This window comes from Jaculus jaculus, chromosome 6 (genome assembly GCF_020740685.1).
Source record: "Jaculus jaculus isolate mJacJac1 chromosome 6, mJacJac1.mat.Y.cur, whole genome shotgun sequence".
Classification (NCBI taxonomy): Eukaryota; Metazoa; Chordata; class Mammalia; order Rodentia; family Dipodidae; genus Jaculus; species Jaculus jaculus.
The window spans coordinates 121,076,448-121,094,438 of record NC_059107.1 but is presented as its reverse complement, the minus strand read 5'-3'; the positions used below and the strand labels follow the sequence as shown (position 1 = coordinate 121,094,438).

The 17,991-nt window shown below is 35.2% G+C and overlaps 1 protein-coding gene across 4 annotated transcripts in view; it reads right to left on the bottom strand.

Annotated features, from left to right (window-relative positions):
- Positions 1–17,991, bottom strand: part of Nav3 (neuron navigator 3) — an 830,635-nt gene that overhangs the window by 643,009 nt on the left and 169,635 nt on the right. For 2 of the 4 annotated variants that reach the window (XM_045151620.1, XM_045151621.1), the window contains one exon: positions 13,370–13,435. The exons of the other annotated variants lie outside the window; for them this stretch is intronic. The gene's annotated coding sequence lies outside the window, so the exon portion shown is untranslated. The remainder of the gene's footprint in view (positions 1–13,369; positions 13,436–17,991) is intronic. 4 annotated transcript variants of the gene reach the window in all.

Below are 17,991 nucleotides of genomic sequence, written 5' to 3'. Positions count from 1 at the left end.
ATCCCTAGGATAAAAGTAGGGTACACATACCACATTGCCACATCACTTACATATGTATACCCAACCATGTACATTTGCGTGGACTTAATGGGAAGAGTTGGTAAAAACCATTAATAAAATTTATCACCATAACATTTCTTAGGTGTATGGCACTGTCAACTATAAGCATATTATACCAAAGTTCTCTATAAATTACTTATTTTACTATATTTAGCTCTATTACTACCTATTACTAAGCCAATTTCTTACCCCTGGATAACCACATTTCCATTTTTTTTTTGCTTAATTTTCTTCACGTCTTATATAGGTATAATCATGAAATATTTGTTTATTGTCTGACTCATTTCATTTAGTGTGATGCTCTTAAGGGTATATCCATGTGAAGGTACTTCCTTTTTAAGAATGAATAACATCCCATTGTGTATAACCCCACATCTTCATTCATTCACTCACTCACTCATGGACACTTGGTTTGTGCTCACATCTCGCTTCCACTGAGCAATCCTGCATAAACATGTATATGAAAACATCTCTTTGAGATTCCATTTTAAATTATTATGTATATCCAAAAATTCTTGAAGATACAAATTGCAAAGTAATAAATGAAAGAAATTGTACAATACTCCTGTTTCCAGCTAGAATTATCATATGTTTGTGTCAGAGGTCTATACTGTATCACAGAATAATATAACATTGTTTATATAATGCAATCAAGTCACATTATGCCTTATTTTTCTAACCAATAATTATTTGATAAATATAACTGTAATATCATGCTTGGTATTGTTTAACATTAGTGTTATGGAACATAGCCCTTTGAATTAATTGAGAGGCTTGTGCTACAATCTTTATCAAAACTAACGTTTTCCAAAAACTTGAATTTATGGACTCATGCTAAATAATCATACACTGAAGTCTAAATGCAGAATTTTTAGCAAAATTCTCTTTTCTTTTCCTTTCCCTTATTTCTTTCTCATCATCCCTGGCTCTACTTACCCTTCTCTATGTGTGCATTCATTGTGAAAAATATTTCATATACTTTTAATTCCAAATACTCAGTATTATATATGTTGAAACATTTTATTGTTATGATAAAAATCCAATAAATTATATAATACCTGTGTTTTAAAAAGCTAACAATGACTTATACATCATTCTTGGTGCCTTTAAACCCTCCTTCAAAATAATATTAATCATGTGGCCCACATTATTGGGTAAACTCACCTTTTATATGATTTCATTAAGAAATGTGCCAAGGATAGGCTGTGATGTTAAAAACAGTATAACATAAAACTGTTCAGAATGTTTCGCCTATGTGACAAGTGTGAAAACTAGCAAATATTAAAATTAGAATTAGGTTGGGGAAATGATTTGATGGTTAAAGGCTTTTGCTAGTAAATCCCACTAGGTTCCATTCCCAAGTACCCACCTAACTCCAGATGTGCAAAGTAGCACATGCATATGAAATTCTAGTCTAGAGTCTCATACTTTTCATATCTTTGTATACTAAAAATAGTACATGCATTTTTCCAAAAAGGGGGGAAATATGAGAATGGGAAGTAATCTAAATGAATAAAATAGATGACATACTATATACTAAAAGACTCTACAGAGTGTTATTAATTACTTCCAACTATAATACAACATTATGATACACTATTATTCCAAAGAAAAAATTACACTTGACAGGTTGAAGAGGTGGATTAGCAGTTAAGGCACTTGTTTTAACCCCCAGTGTTCAATTCCCCAGTACCCACATAAAGCCCGATGTTGACAGTGCTGCATGCATCTGGAGTACAAGTGCAGTAGCTAGAGGCCCTGGCACACCCATCCTCTCTCTTTCCACCCCACCTTGCAATTAAATAAAAATCTAAAAATACATTTGAGGTATTCTGAACATACCCAAAATAGACCATCCCTTTTAATACTTTACTATCTAAAAATACATTATTTTCATTGCTAACCAAACATACAAAACATAATCAGAAAAGAAATCCCTTCTATTCATTGGTGTTGCATTCAAGTGAACAGAAAATAAGCTACTAGCTATCAGAGTTTTGAACATTATAACATACAGTAATAAAATTAAGAGAATGAAATTAATCTTACTATAGAAATGAATTTCTTTCCATTCATTTATTATGCTTCCTTATTGGAGCTATATGGATTTTGAGCCAAAAATAAGGATACTTCCTGATCTCTAATCCCTAGAAACTTCATGAGCAGAGATGAGAAGTGAGGTTCTACCCAAGTTAGGATTTTAAGTCATGAAAATTCATCATAGTTATTTTTGACTCTATCTTCAAACACATAAGCTATCATATAAGTGCTCAGTAAATGCTTAAAACACAGGCAGGCATTTATTAACTTTTACTTACTTCTTTTGAACAAGAAGGCAGGCCTAAATCTTCAATATAGTTTAAACCTGGAGCCAGTTTAAAGGCCAAAATCACTCAAGTATCAGAAAAAATACTCATGCTTGAAAATCAATGGGAACAGTCCTCAACCTCCAACACACACAATCAGTTATGCTCCCTGCTTCCACTGTCTTTATTTTGTGTTCAGTAACAACACTTATGTATAAGTCAAATACATAACAACTCACCTTTTTATAGTGTGTAAATTTATGGTTTTCAGGAAATTTAGAATTGAATAACCACCACTATTAATTAACTTCAAAGCATTTCTATCATTCTGTGAAGAAATCAAGAGCCTAGTAACAACTGATCTTTCTACTTCTGTGAATTTGATTATTCTAAATATTTTACTTAAGGAAGGAGACAATTTGTGATTGTTTTCTTACAAAGTTCATTTTTATTCAAAGCTATTTTTATCCATCATGCATCATTATTTTATAATTTATTGCCAAATATTTTTTTAATTTTTTTTTAATTTTTATTTATTTGAGAGTGACAGACACAGAGAGAAAGACAGATAGAGGGAGAGAAAGAGAATGGGCACGCCAGGGCTTCCAGCCTCTGCAAACGAACTCCAGACACGTGCACCTCCTTGTGCATCTGGCTAACGTGGGATCTGGGGAACTGAGCCTCGAACCGGGGTCCTTAGGCTTCACAGACAAGCGCTTAATCGCTAAGTCATCTTCCAGCCCAAAAATATATATATATATATATATATATATATATATATATATGTATACACACACACACACACACACACACACATATATATATATATTTTTTTTGATTTTCAAGATACAGTCTCACTCTGGCCCAGGCTGACCTGGAATTCACTATGTAGTCTCAGGGTGGCCTCAAATTTACAGCGATCCTCCTAACTCTGCCTCCAAAGTGCTGGGATTAAAGCCAAATAACTTTCATTGTACAAATACCCTTGTTTAGTTATTTAAAAGCTGATGGGAAAGCATGTTTATAGGTGTTGTAAGTGGATATTTTGTGTACCTTTTTTAGAAAAATACCAAGTTAAATATTTTTCTTATTTATTAGGTGGGTGATTTCCCCTTTTTATTGAATTGTAGTAGACCTTCCATAGTCTGGTTACAAGTGTCGGATTACACATACGAAATGGGGCTGGGGAAATAGTACAGTGTGTATAGTTCTTAACACTCAAGTATGAATACCTGAGCTCAATTCAGACACCACATGAAAAGCCGGAAGTCAGAGGGCTTGGGAGGCAGAGACAGAACTTCCGAGAAGCCCTCAGTGAAAAGGCAGTGGCAGCACAAGCACAAAGCATGATCCAGAAGAGAAACTCTGCCTCAAATTATGAAATAGAAAGGAGAGGAATGACCCAAAAGTGATCCTCTGAATTTCACATGCACACAGTGGCATGTGAGTACCTATACTCTCTCACACACACATAACAAGCATACACACAAATACACCATATTTATTTACGTGTGTGTGTGTGTGTGTGTGTGTGTGTGTGTGTGTGTGTAAACTTTCTCCCATTCCATATACTCCTGGCTCACTTTATGACGTCTCTTCAACTCCAAAAATTTTCAGTTATGATAAACTCGACTTTCTCTTGCTGAATACTTTTGTGCAATATTTGAGAAATTATGCCCAATTCAGTATTATGAATTTTTACTCTTATTTTGCTTCTCATAGTCTTATAGTTTTTATTTACAGTTAGGTCTATGTTCCACTGGCACCATTTGTTGAAAAGAATATTTTTCATTACTAAATTATCTTATCATCCTTCTTAAGTCTATTTAAAAGTAAGCATAATTGTTGAATTCTCTCATTGTTCTACTTTTAACATCTCAAAGGTAATTTTCATAAGATTTTCTTTTGGTTCCCAAATAGTTTCACTTTAAAGATAAAACGTTTTTTGTTTTGTTTTGTTTTTTTCAGGTAGGGTCTTGCTCTAGCCCAAGGTGATCTTGAATTCACTATGCAGTCTCAGTGTGGCCTTGAACTCATGGATATCCCCCTACTTCTGCCTCCCAAGACTTTTCAAAGATCTAATTAGCATTTTCTAGCTACTGTACAAAGCACCCACGCTGACTCTTGCCACACTCTGAGGGCAGGCAGTTCTTGAGCATGTTTATCTTGTTGTAACTCTGATTATGGTCATTTACTCATTCATTGGAAAATGATCTGTTATCTTCTAATTATGTAAACTCAGACTACTTATAGGTCCTTAAGCATGAAAACACAAACTCAGGACAGTGGACAGTATTTGCCTCAGAGCATCCAGAGAGGCATTTGGTTTGCTCACAGAATGCAGTTTTATTTGGGGAAATGGATTTCCCTCCCTGCCCATTATGCTGGTGAAACTCTAAGTCAAGGCACTCTGACTTCCTACTGCAGAGCACCCAGCAGCTCCTAAAGGTCCTAATTGGTTATTTCTTCTGGCCATCCAAATATAAGAAATGTGAAGGGGCCACTTAGATATTCAAGCAAGGGGGGGGGGAGGGTGGAGAGATGGCTTAGTGGTTAAAGTGCTTGCCTACAAAGCCAAGGGAGCAAGGTTCAACTCTCCAGGACCCTTGTAAACCATATGCACAAGGGGGGCATATGCATCTGGAGTGCATTTGCAGTGGCTGGAGTCCCTGGCATGCCCATTCTCTCTCTCTCTACCTTTCTATTTCTGTATCTCTATCTGCCTATTTCTGAATATCTCTCTCTCAAATAAATAAATTAAAATTAAAATTAAAAAAAGAAAAGAAAAGAAATTCAAGCAGGGAATAGAAGGGCAAATGAAACTGAGTTCATTCATCTGTACAAAGAAATCTGGAAAAGATGATTAATGTTTCCCTCCTACTCCTAAAAGCAGCATGGTTAATGCCTGGTTCCTCCCCACTTAAAGCCTTGTTCATAAATATTCTTTTTAGCCTTCATAACTATAGCATAAGTGTCAGATTCATGTATTTGCTTAAGCTAACCTCCATTCATTGCTTGAAAAAATGCTAATTTATACCATGAATTCAAAAGCTTCCACTGAAGATTTTTTTCTTATTTTCTATTATTTCCCCTTGGGTAACCCTGAGAGGGTTTATACTTATTCTGCTTAATAGCTAGATGGATACAAGTTATAGAGTTCCTTGACTTAATGAGTTCATTTTAGCAAGTGTGCTCTATCATTAATATCATCATAATGTACTTACCTTTCTGAGAAATAACACCTCATGAACTTCCAGAGCTCTGAAGGTATATATTCTCCTGAGATATATTTTACTAAGTTAAACAAGCCACTTTTCAAGCACTTAAAAAATACTAATTGAAAGACATTGAAGCCAGGAAAATAACTGAACTTTGATGTAATTTAAACATAAGAGAGGCAATGCATTGTGTTTTTCCCTGTGCTCATATGCTGAATGGAGGCTCACTATATATAAACAACCACATTAACCTGGTGAGGTAATTTATCCATGGAAAACTGAGGGCCTAAGTAGCATTCTTCAGGCCAAGGACTTCCTCCTCAGGGGCACATGTTCATTTTCTCCAGAAAGGAACAAATGCATACTGCTGTGAGGAAGCATGTTGTATAACCATCAGTTAATGAAGTCCGAGTTGTTCACTTACTCTTCTAAAAATCTTAACTCAAACCATTCCTAGTGTGTGTGTGTGTGTGTGTGTGTGTGCACGCGCGTGTGCGCGTGCACATGTGTGCACTCACACACATGCACACTCTTGTGGCACTCCACCATATCCTTGCAGAGGTTGGGTGCATTCATTTGCAGTGACTGGAGCACAGGGTGTCCTCCTCCCTTGCTCTTCTACCTGTTCTTGTTTTTATTTTTAATTCATTGTTTTATTAGTTTTCTATTCAGCAAATACAGGCAGTTTGGTACCATTATTAGGCTCATCCATGACCTACCCCCTCCTCACTGGCCCCTCCTTGTTGAGGTATATGGGTCATGCCCTGTGGAGTTAGCCCACAGTTATTGGTACGATAAATGTCTCTGCATATCCTGACCCAAAATGTGGCTCTGACATTCTTTCTGCCCCCTCTTCTGCAAAATTTCCCTGAGCCATGTTCTTATTTGAGCTAGTCTCTCATTGATCCTGGAGTTTACTGTCTTCTGTTTGTTGTTGTTTGTTTGTTTTACAATCTTGGGCCCTTTGTGTCCATGCATAAGAAAGCTTTCTGACCAGCTCCAAATCTCAGCAGAACTGCATTGTTACTAGTTACCTTAATGGACTGGAGAGTTGGCTAAGTGGTTAAAGGTACTTGAAAAGCCTGCTGGCCCAGATTTGATTCTGCAGTACCCATCCACAGCCAGCTGCACAAATGGCCTATGTATCTGGAGTTGGTGTGAAGTGGCAAGAGAACCTGGCATGCCCATTTCCTCTCTCTCTCTCCCTCCATCTTTCACTCTCTTTCTCTCCTTGTGAATAAATAAATAAAAATATTTTTTTTAGAAAGCATAACATTGAATCTGAATGGATTGACTATGATGGCTCCCAAATATGTACAAGTTTCTAATCACTGAAATATGTACATACATTATGTTAATAAGCTAATCTTGAGATGGATATATTATCCTTCATCATAAAAGTGAGCAAATATAATCAACAACAACTTAGTAGTGAAAAGAGAGGCAGATTATGAATTGACAGGGGTAAAGTCTTAGGCTTGATGACAGAAGTAAGGGCCAGGAGCCAAGGATTACAGGAAGCCTGCAGAAGTGGAGAAAAACAAGGGAAAAGGTTCTCTCTCAGAGTTTACAAGAGAAACACAGACTTAGCTTTTTGACATTCAGAACTATAAAATAAGAAATTTATGTTATTTAGAGCCATTAAATCTATGCAGTTTTATGATATTAGAAGAATATAACTAAAGCTGTGTCATGTGACTTCACTTGGCCATAAAAGCCCGTGGAGCTTCAGCTTCCTTCTGACTTGCTACTGCTCAGGCTGCAGAGCAGACATCACGTGAACTTTGATTTGTAGCAGCAGCTTAACTAAGGGTCATTCTAGCTGAGGAGAGGAGCCTATGATCAAAGGTGCTTACAGACGACTCCATCTCCTACCCATGACAGCAGTTTCCTGTATTGTTCTTTCCAGGAAAAGTAAGAGATAGAGGCCACCCTATGTGTAAGTAATGATGTAAAATTACATCACTGGAAGAGAATGGAACAGACATTGATTCCAGGAAGATGAGTGCTGCCATGAAAAACTTACAATATGTGGTTTTCAGTGAAAAACATACACAAAAAATATGGTTTCATCTCCTATGGAATATTTCTAGAAGGATAGATAAGTAGGTGAGCCATAGTAATATAAAAGTGTCACAGCATGGATGAAATAGCTGCATTGACTGTGTGTAGTACATGTTCCTAACCTCATCTGTGGGGCACAGGAACAAATTCTGCTGGCAGTGGCATCTCTCCACTGAGAACTGGAAGGTTAAAAGAAGATCTTCTAAGCATAAGGAAAGCTATCTATGATGGCCAGGGTGAGGCACATTGGTCCTTTAATGTTCTAGAACAGAAAATTTCTATACACTTGGGAACATAGTTAGTATGAAAGGAAAGAAGAAGATTTGAAAAACTTTCCAAAATATGTCGAGTAAGTCATTCCTTGTCTAAGCAAGAGCCCCAGTGTGTAATCAGGGAGATGTCTTGAGTGTATTTTAAACCCAGAAGCATTTGGAGTCATTTTCTGCCCTTGAGACTTTTTGTAGTCCCTCTGCTGTTACTATTTAAGCCATTTCTCAGAAAGTCAGTTGCTAAGTAGTGAGTATGATAATGGAACGTATGAGCAGATTCCAGATGAAAAACACAGTGAGGAGAGAGCAGGTATCTAAAGGGAAGCCCAGTTTTCTTGGACAAGTGCACAGAGGCACCAGGCCAGAAACCCAAAATAACACCTGGAGAGAAAGGATAGCAAAGCAAATGTAATGTTTCAATTCCTTTAAATGTAAAATTATAAAGTTACACCATAAACATAAGAGTATTTACTCTGGGATTCTTTTTCCAAAATCAGATGAAAGAAAAATTTGTAAGAAACAAATATGTTTATACATTAATGATTACAGCATTTAATAAATTCACTATGTTGAAAAAAGGTCAAGCCAAAATAAAAAAAATAACAAAATCAATGGTTATTATTTCTAGGTTTAATATTCAATACATAAGTACTCCTTTAAGCAGCAACTAGCCTTTAAAAGGTTGCATGCTCAACAGAAAAGATACACAGACAGCTTCAAGCCTTTCAGGAAATGGGAAATCAATGAGAATCTTCAGTCTCCAATGCTCGAAATTACTTAACAAGCCATCACATGACTAGTCAGGCAAATTATCTCTCATATTACAGCACAGCACCCCTAGACTGAGAGGCTAGATTAGCTACACTCATTGATTGGAAATAAACATTTCCTTTCTTAGAACCACAAATTCCCTATTAACTCAGCTGGGGAACACAAAATAATATCCATTTTGATTGACAACATTTTCAGTTCTAATCATAATTTACACTAGTTTCTCAACAGGTTGAATTCTTCCATATAAATTCCAACACAATTGGATAATTCATACATCAATATGAATCTAGAAACCCATAATATCACATGTATATTGTTTGCAAATGAAAAAGATACATTGTTAGAATCAGAGTTTATTTTGCTTGAAAAAAATAACATTAAAAAGACCAATGTCTAGAGTAAATCCCTTTTTAGGAGACATGGAATTGCTTTCTTTAAACAAACACCCCTAACACAGGCCAATATACCTACACAGGCAGGCCCTTCACTCCAAGTGTACCTTTGCTCAAAAGCAGCATGATGAAAAGTGCAATACCTTCCAAAAAGGAAAAGTAACACTTATGTTTGTGCAATTTTGAATCAGTACTTCTCTTGTGGACACACTGTACTGGTAGCACCACACAAAAATATCCAAGCACCATGGCATTTTTCACAGTCTATTTTCTTTTCTTTTTGTTTGTTTGTTGAGAACTCATCAACTCTGTATCCTACACTGACTTGGAGTTCACTACAGACTGCCAGGTTGTTCTCAAAGACACAATCCCAAGTTCTAGGACTGCAGACATGAACCAACCATGCCTGGCTTCATAGCCTTCCTATTGGACCATTTATCAGTGGTTTCTTGGTCAACTCAGTTATCCCCTAATTCTGTTGTTATGCTCATTTGATGGCTTTTTCACTCATCTTTGCTTAGAGTTCCATCTTCATCCTTCTACCTAAGAACCAGTATCACATCTTCAGCTATATCATTTGCTTTCTTAAGCAAGCATGACCCAGACTTTCCATATCAATGCATGGATTTCAGTCATATGACTCATATTCTAAGTATTGTAGCCTGGCATCCTGAGCTTTCATCTGATTCCTCCTTCAGCCCAACTAAATCTTCTCCATGATACTCTATGCTTTAGTGCTGCAAGGCTTAATATGACATACTACGTGTATGTCCTCCAGACTTCTTAAACTTAAAATTACATTTAGAAACTAATCCTAATCTCATTGATACTTAATTCCTCTTCTTATGGTTGATTATACCAGAAACAGAGAAAACATCCTTGTGACTCTTCATTCCATCCCATATAAAGCCCAGTTATATCAATTATGTGTCCCCAACCCAGAAAAAGTATAATAACTAATCTGCAGTTACTTAACAGACAAATGACTTTCCATTTCATCTAACAAAAAAATCCACTAACTTATTACCACAGAAACCAGAATACTTGAAGCTAAAATGATATTACCATACATTTTTACTCCTTCTAAGTAAATTATATCCTTACTAGAAGGTAATGGTACTTATTTCTAAAGTGACCTGTATCACTTGTACTTGTTACTGAAATGTTATATTTCAATGAGGTATTTCATAACTTAGTGAAAACTAAAGTTAATAGGTTTGGTTCTTAAAAAGTAATAAAATTTGTGGAAAATCTTCAAGGGATTTTTTTTTATTTTTCTAAGTCAGTTATTTTAATACCACATATGGACAAAATTAAGAAAATGTAATTTGAAAATAGAAATTTCCTTGCTCTCAACCTCATACAATCAATAAAAACATTCAAAGATGCCTTTAACTTCTTGCTTCACCTTAAAGGAATCAAAACTTAAAGTCACACAAAATGGAACTAAAAATATGGTTCATACATTGCCAAAACAAAACTATTTAAGAATTCTGATTAAGATTCACATTCAACAAACAATTCAACAAACATCAAAGATTTCATATATATATATGAATATATATATGAATATATATATGAATATATATATGAATATATATATGAATATATATATGAATATATATATGAATATATATATGAATATATATATGAATATATATATATGAATATATATATGAATATATATGTATACATATATATACACACATACAAACACACACACACACACACACACACACATATATATATATATATATATATATATATATATATATATATATATTGAGTTTAAGTAAAATATCAAAGAAAAGCATATATCATTTAATATTTCCAGTCTTTATCCAAATATTTGAATTCATCAATTTAATAGTAGACGCCATATTGTATAATGTAATTAACAGTGGCTTGCATTTACTTATGTCAACCTTGTACCAAACACAGAAACTCCTTCAATTCTACAGATGATGAAATTAAATGCTTAACTTGTATAACGTGGCTCCACACAATTCTGTCAATTGGCATCTGTGACATCCTTGGACAGTTGCTTCCATAACCTCAAAACAAAGCTCTATACAGCTCTCCTCACTCCTCTAATTTTCATTAGTCAATGAATAGCAGAAAATAAAGTATTTTTTCAAAACTCCACTGTGAACATGTCATTCATCTACTTAAATCTACTCAAAATTCCTTACAATAGGTCCCAAAGTACTTGGTGATAAAACACACTCTCTCTCCCTCCCTCCCTCCCTCCCTCCCTCCCTCCCTCCCTCACTCCCTCTCTCTCTCTCTCTCTCTCTCTCTCTCTCTCTCTCTCTCTCTCTTTCTGTCTTTCCTTCCTTCCCTCCCTCCCTCTGTCCACCTAGAAGCATATTGTAACTTCTTAATGCATTACCTTTATCTTGGCCTTCTCATTCTAGAAACGTGCCAATTCTTTTCCATTCCTGTGATTTTTTTCTCATGCTGATTATTCTAAGAAAATGTTTTTTTTATTTATTGTTTAATATTTTATTTTTATTTAGGAGAGAGAGAGAGATTATTGTGCCAGGGTATTTTGTCACCTCAAACAAACTGCAGATGCATCTGGCTTATTTTTTTTTCACTATGGCTTCTGATTACAATTGATAAAGTTGTATTTATTTGTATGATTATAGAATTCCCATCTAACAAAGGTCATGACTATTGGTTTACCTTCCTTCTATATTTGTGATCTATTTGACGAGATAAATTCATAAATAATTATTAAGTGTGTCAAACTTCCACTGTTAATATCTAAAGTAAAGGACAGAGCCAGAGCAAGAGTTTCCAAGTGGCCACCCAACCCACAAGTGTCCACTATCAACGAGTTGACTGTCATCTTAAGTAGACTGTGACACCCCCAGGGATGAGGATATATGACATTTACACTCAAGTTCTCTAGTTAGGAGTTAGGAAAACATTTTAAAAGCATCATATATATAAGCCTTTTGGCTATATGGTAGAATAGTACCAAAAGTCACAAACAGTTCTACAGGCAGTTACTGTCAACACACATTAACACTGTGCTCATCCCATAAACTGCATGTGATAAGAAAACCAGTCCTGACTCAGACTCTGCCCAGTGTTATTTTAGACACAATTCTGGCAAGCTCAGTCCCCAGTCAGAATCAGTAAATGAAGACTGGCTTTCTAGAAGTAAGCAAAGTCCCAGTGGTGAGGAATAACAGTAGACATGGAATGAAAAAAAAAATGTACAGCTGTCTAGATTCATTTAATGCATGAACAAGTAGGGCTACATCTTTTAATAAATTCCGAGGACACAGTTATGACATTCAGTAAAAAATATACAAAAATTCCTAATGAATCCCTGTATTAAGAAGTTTATTTGTGCTGTGTGTGTCCTTACTTGAGAAGGATAGGGGTAACACACCACAGGGTACTGAAATGGCACATTTGTCTACAACACATTGTGTTCTGATGTCAGAAGATTGAGGTTTAAAGCTATTCAGAGGCTTTTATTATATGCCTTATTAAAAACAAAACAGCCTCTGTAAGGTTTGGTTCATAAAACTCACTCATCTAGTTTTCCTATAAATAATAGGTACAAATATGAAAACTTAAAGTGACTCATTACTTGCTTTCAGTGATTCTGCCATTGTGAAGTGCTCATCTATTTAGAGCCTGGTTAGATTAACAAGGAACTTGCAAAACTAGTACAATATATAGCTTTTAAGGATTTTCCCAAGTAATAAAACAATTTAATTTTACTACTTTAACATTTCATATTAATGTAACAATGCTGATGTTAAATTGTACAGATATATTTGATTCTCATGTACAATTCCCCCACAAACTGAACTTCTTTCTCCTCAAGTGCAGCTCATGAGATTGGGAAATAACAGAACATATTTCCAACCTGCTAAAAATATGAACTACAAGTAAGTGGAAACCTTCTTGATTAGGAATCACATTAGGGCTGGAGAGATTGCTTAGTGGCTAAAACACTTGCTTGCAAAGCCAAACAACCCAGATTTGATTCCCCAGGACACAAAGTGGTGCATGTGGCTGGAGTTCGGTTGCAGTGACTGGAGACCCTGGTGTGCCCATTCTTTCTTGCTCTTGCTCTCTCTATCTCCCTCTCTCTCTACTTGCTTCTCTCTCAAGTAATAGAAATAAAGTATTAAAAAATGAATCAGATGACCTCAAATACTCTGATTACTGGAAAACTATTATCAGTAAAACCTACAGAGTATCATATTTCAAAAATAGTAATATTAATATAGTAACCTAAAAATAGATCTACTACTTACTATTTTCCAATACAATTCCATGCCAGTGCTTCAACAAAATTCCAGCATATACTCTTCAGAATGGGGCTAAGAGGAGAGAAGGTATTGTCATAATTTTCATTAAAGTTAAAATTCCAAGGAGTATAACAATTGCTTAAGATCATGAAGCTAAGGAATGACAAAGGCAGGGGGTGAATCCTGAAAGCTCATCTTTAAAACCAAATTTTAACTTTGAACATTGTATTTTAACCTTGAACATTAATAAGGTCTTTAATTGTGCCTATGAAATAAATGATTTTCGAAGTTGAGGTATGTCTCAGAGGATGAGTGCTTGTTTTATTAGCATGAGAATGTGAGTTTGATCCCCAGTGCCCATGTAAAAAGTTTGGAGTAACAACAAAAAAAAAAAAAAAAAAAAAAACAGTCATTCCAGATTCATTAAGAGTTTATATATGAAGGAAGTCATGCATAAGATCAATAGAAGAGGATACGTGACATTTTACTATGGCTTCCACATGTATGCAGAGCGATGCAATTGCACAAACAATTACGTATATGATACATACACCTGCCACACACACCTACACACAAAGTAAATCACTTTATTTTTTAAGTTATGACATTTAAAAATAATAGCTACGTAAAAACGAAATTTTGGAGAAGAATTTTGTCTGAAGTGTTTGTTACACATGAAGGAAAGCAAGGAACACCACCAATTATTTTAACACAAGTAAATATATCAAATTTTTCAATAATTAAATGTTCAATTAAATAAGTCACTCCTTTTCAAAGAAATATATTACATATTATTATATATTAACATATTATTAAGAGTTACAGATTGGGTGGTGGCGCACACCTTTAATCACAGCACTAGGGAGGCAAAGGTAGGAGGATCACCATGAGCTCAAGGCCACTCTGAAACTGAGACTACATAGTGAATTCCAGATTAGCCTGGGCTAGAGTGAAACCCTACCTCAAAAAAACAAACAACCACAAAAAAAAGAGCTACAGTTGGAGCTGTAGAGATGGCTTAGCAGATAAGGCACTTGCCTACAAAGTCTAAAGACCCAGGTTCAACTCCCAAGTACCCACATAAGCCAGATACACAAAGAGGGCACATGCATTTGGAGTTTGTTTGTAGTGGCTGGAGGCCCTGGTACACCCATCCTCTCCCTCTCTGTGTGCCTCTCTCTCTGAAATAAATAAAACAATTTTTATCTTAGATTACAGATTGGAAGCAGGTGTGATGATACATGACTTTAACTCTAGCACTTGGAAAGCAGAGGTAGGATTGCTGTGACTTGGAGGCCACCATGATACTGCACAGTGAATTCCAGGTCAGCCTGGGCTGGGGCGAGATCCTACCTCAAAAGAAAACGAAAGTGATTTAAAAAAATACAGACTACTTTTAAAAAGAGGTGGTAGAAAGGCATTATGGTTATCTATAAAAGCCCTCATGTATCAGCATCCTGTGGTCTGTTAACACTGTGCTACAATGTGAGTTAAAAAATATTGTACAGTGAGGCCAGTGTTTTAGGATCCATATAAAGCCAAGCATTATATATGTATGTGTATGTGTGTGTGTGCGCGTGCGCACGTGTGTGTGTGTGTGTGTGTGTGTGTGTGTGTGTGTGTGTGTATGTATGTATGAATGAGAATCAACTAAATTTTATTTCTTCTCAAATATGTTTATATACAGGCATGAATGCTTACAATAGGCTAGTTGCTTAGCAACTAAAACATATTTCTAGCTAGACCACTAATAGTTTTTTAAGTATAGTGATATTAAAAATAACCTTGTTAGCAGAATTCTCTTTGGCTAGAAATTTTTACAACAAGCTAAAAGACACAAAAGCCCATCTTCTAAAATATTTATTTATTTGAGAGAGCAAGAGAGACAGAGAAGAAAGAAGAGAGATAGAAAGAGAGTATGGGCACACCAAGGCCTCTTCCTACTATAAACAAACTCCTGATGCATGCACCACTTTGTGTACCTGGCTTTACAGGGGTACTGGGGAAATTGAAGGCCTGCAGACTTTGCAATCAAATAGCTTTAACCGCTCTCTAGCCACCAAAAGCTGTGTAGATCATTCAAAATCTCTATGAGACTACTGCTATGTTTGTTTCACTTCAATATTCAGTTTACTCTAAATAATATATTAATTGAGAAATTTTTCTCAGGTTCAAATATGAGTTAGTATATATATATATGAGGTTGATAGCTTTTTCCATTGTTTCTAAGGAAACAGAAGAGAAATAAAGTTAAAATTTTAATTTATCCAAACATAGCAATCAGCACATTACTGTCTTTCCGTAAAATGTCTTCCTCCTTGTCTTTGTCCAATCCTTTGCCCAATTCAATTGTTCCATCTGGCTTGTCCTATGATATGTACCTCTTCCTGATTTTAGCACCTGATGTGGAAGTTGAAAAGGCCATTCTGCTTGGGAAATGGTCATTTTGAACTCACAATGTCTCAAATAGTAAAAGATTTGTTCAGGAATTTGAAGATTAGAACAATCCATCTAGTTAATAAACTCTTACTGCCTTCTTGGGCCTGCTTAATTTTCTACATATTTCATTTAAGTGAAGTTGTGACGTATTTGTTTTATGTCTGACTTATTTCATCTAGTGTAATTCCCTCTAAGTTAAAGGTTGACTAGAAAAGATTCTTACATTGCTTGAAATCCTTTAGCTATTATGTCAGGCTACTTTTTCTTTCTCTATGACTCGCCTTTATTCATCTCTATAAATGACTAGGAAATAGTTTCTTCTCAAACTTTTAAACCATATTTAATTCAGTCCCTAGTTAAACTTTCTCATGAAACAGAAAAAAAAAAAGTTCCCTGCATGGAAAATGGATACTTCCCTTGGTCTATTTATATTGAATCCAAAATAAGAACAAATGTGTCTTTAGGCACCCACAGGACAGAGCAAATAGAGATACTATGGTTTGAAGAGACAGGATGTTAGTTTGACCAAATAGAGCTATGCCAGGTACTAACATCATTGGTATATAATCTGCTAAAAAGACACTAGTTCAACATACAGTTTAGACGTCAATTCATTGTCTCCTATATCAAATACTCCTGTGCCACTTCTATGCATGAGTAGATTCCATGGAAATGAAAGAAACATACGTAACCAGTTATAATAAATGAAACAAATTAAGAAAACAGCATTTTGTGAAAGGTATTTTATATATCTCAATATTTCATTAAGTTTCCAAAGTTTGTTCAACAGACAAATAACCAATACATTTTTGAACCAGTCTCAAATTAGCCTAGACTAACCTGGAACTCACTAGGTACTCCAGGTAGACTTGAACTCATGTCAATCCTCGTACATCAGTTCCCAAATACTGTGATTAAAGGAATGAGTCATCACATGCAGTTTTCTAATGTTAACTAGGTAATAACTGCACACTGTGCGCTAGCTACTATCAAATTCTAGTAAGAGAACAAACCCACGTGATATAAAAATTAAAAATCATTAATGATATAGACAAGTAGTGCCCATAGATAGCTGATGACAGATGTCAGAATAAAACTGGTATGAAAAGGGAATGACATATATGGACAAAAAAATGAATAAGGCTTCTTCCTTTAGGTAATTTAGGAGAGAAATTACAAAAAGAAAGAGAGACAGACATAAGTCTTCAAATCTTAAACCAGTTGTGTGTGTTGGCCTGTAAGTGTGAGAATCTGCATTGTGAGGGCTGTGCACACTTATGGGTACCCCAGAAGATGCTTGAAGCTGAACAGTGCATGCTTATTTTGAATTTTAGTAAAGAAGCTCAGAGGAGAGACATGTTAAATTAAAAAAAGAAATTATCTGAAATAATTAGTTATGGGAAAAGAAAGGAGGTAATTAGAAAAAGATAAATTAGACTTGGATAGAGATCAAGTCATAAGAAAATATAAGATTTTGATCTAGAGCTGGAAATGTCTATTCTAAAGCATATATAGTGATTAAAAGTGAAATACTCTTATAACAATAGAATTCCACAGATAGAAAGACAAACACTTGAAGAGTTCAGCCATAGATATAAGACAAAATGCTGTACATGGCACAATATATTCTCTTGTTTATACAAAATAAAACTCATGAAAGAACATATTTATTGCATGGCACTAAAAATTGAACTTTCTACTTTATATTAACCTCTGTCACTAAGTAAATCTATAAGCTAAGTACATTCTTTGGTTTGTTATGAAAGTGAAAATTTATTTTTGTAGGAAGAATAATGATTTGTCCTTGAGATGGTAAAATTTGTGTTGTTGTTGTTCTCTTTTTGAGGTAGGGTCTCAATCTATCCCAGAATGACCTGAAACCCATTCTGTAGTCCCAGGTTGGATGCCTACCTCTGCCTCCTGAGTGCTAGGATTAAAGGCGTGTACCACGATGCCTGGCTGATAAACTGTTTGTTTGAGTTGAAAACTTTAAAACTACTGTGCATACTCAAAATATATTTGAGCTTAAATAAAAGACATAAAAATCAAAATGTTTCAGAGACTGAAAGCATGTTGAATAAAGGCAATGAGCTAGTGTCATCTGCACTTTAAGGGGGAAAAATGGTATTACATGGTAATGTGTGAAATCCAAGTAAAATATGGGGCTTATTGTTATCAACACACTAATG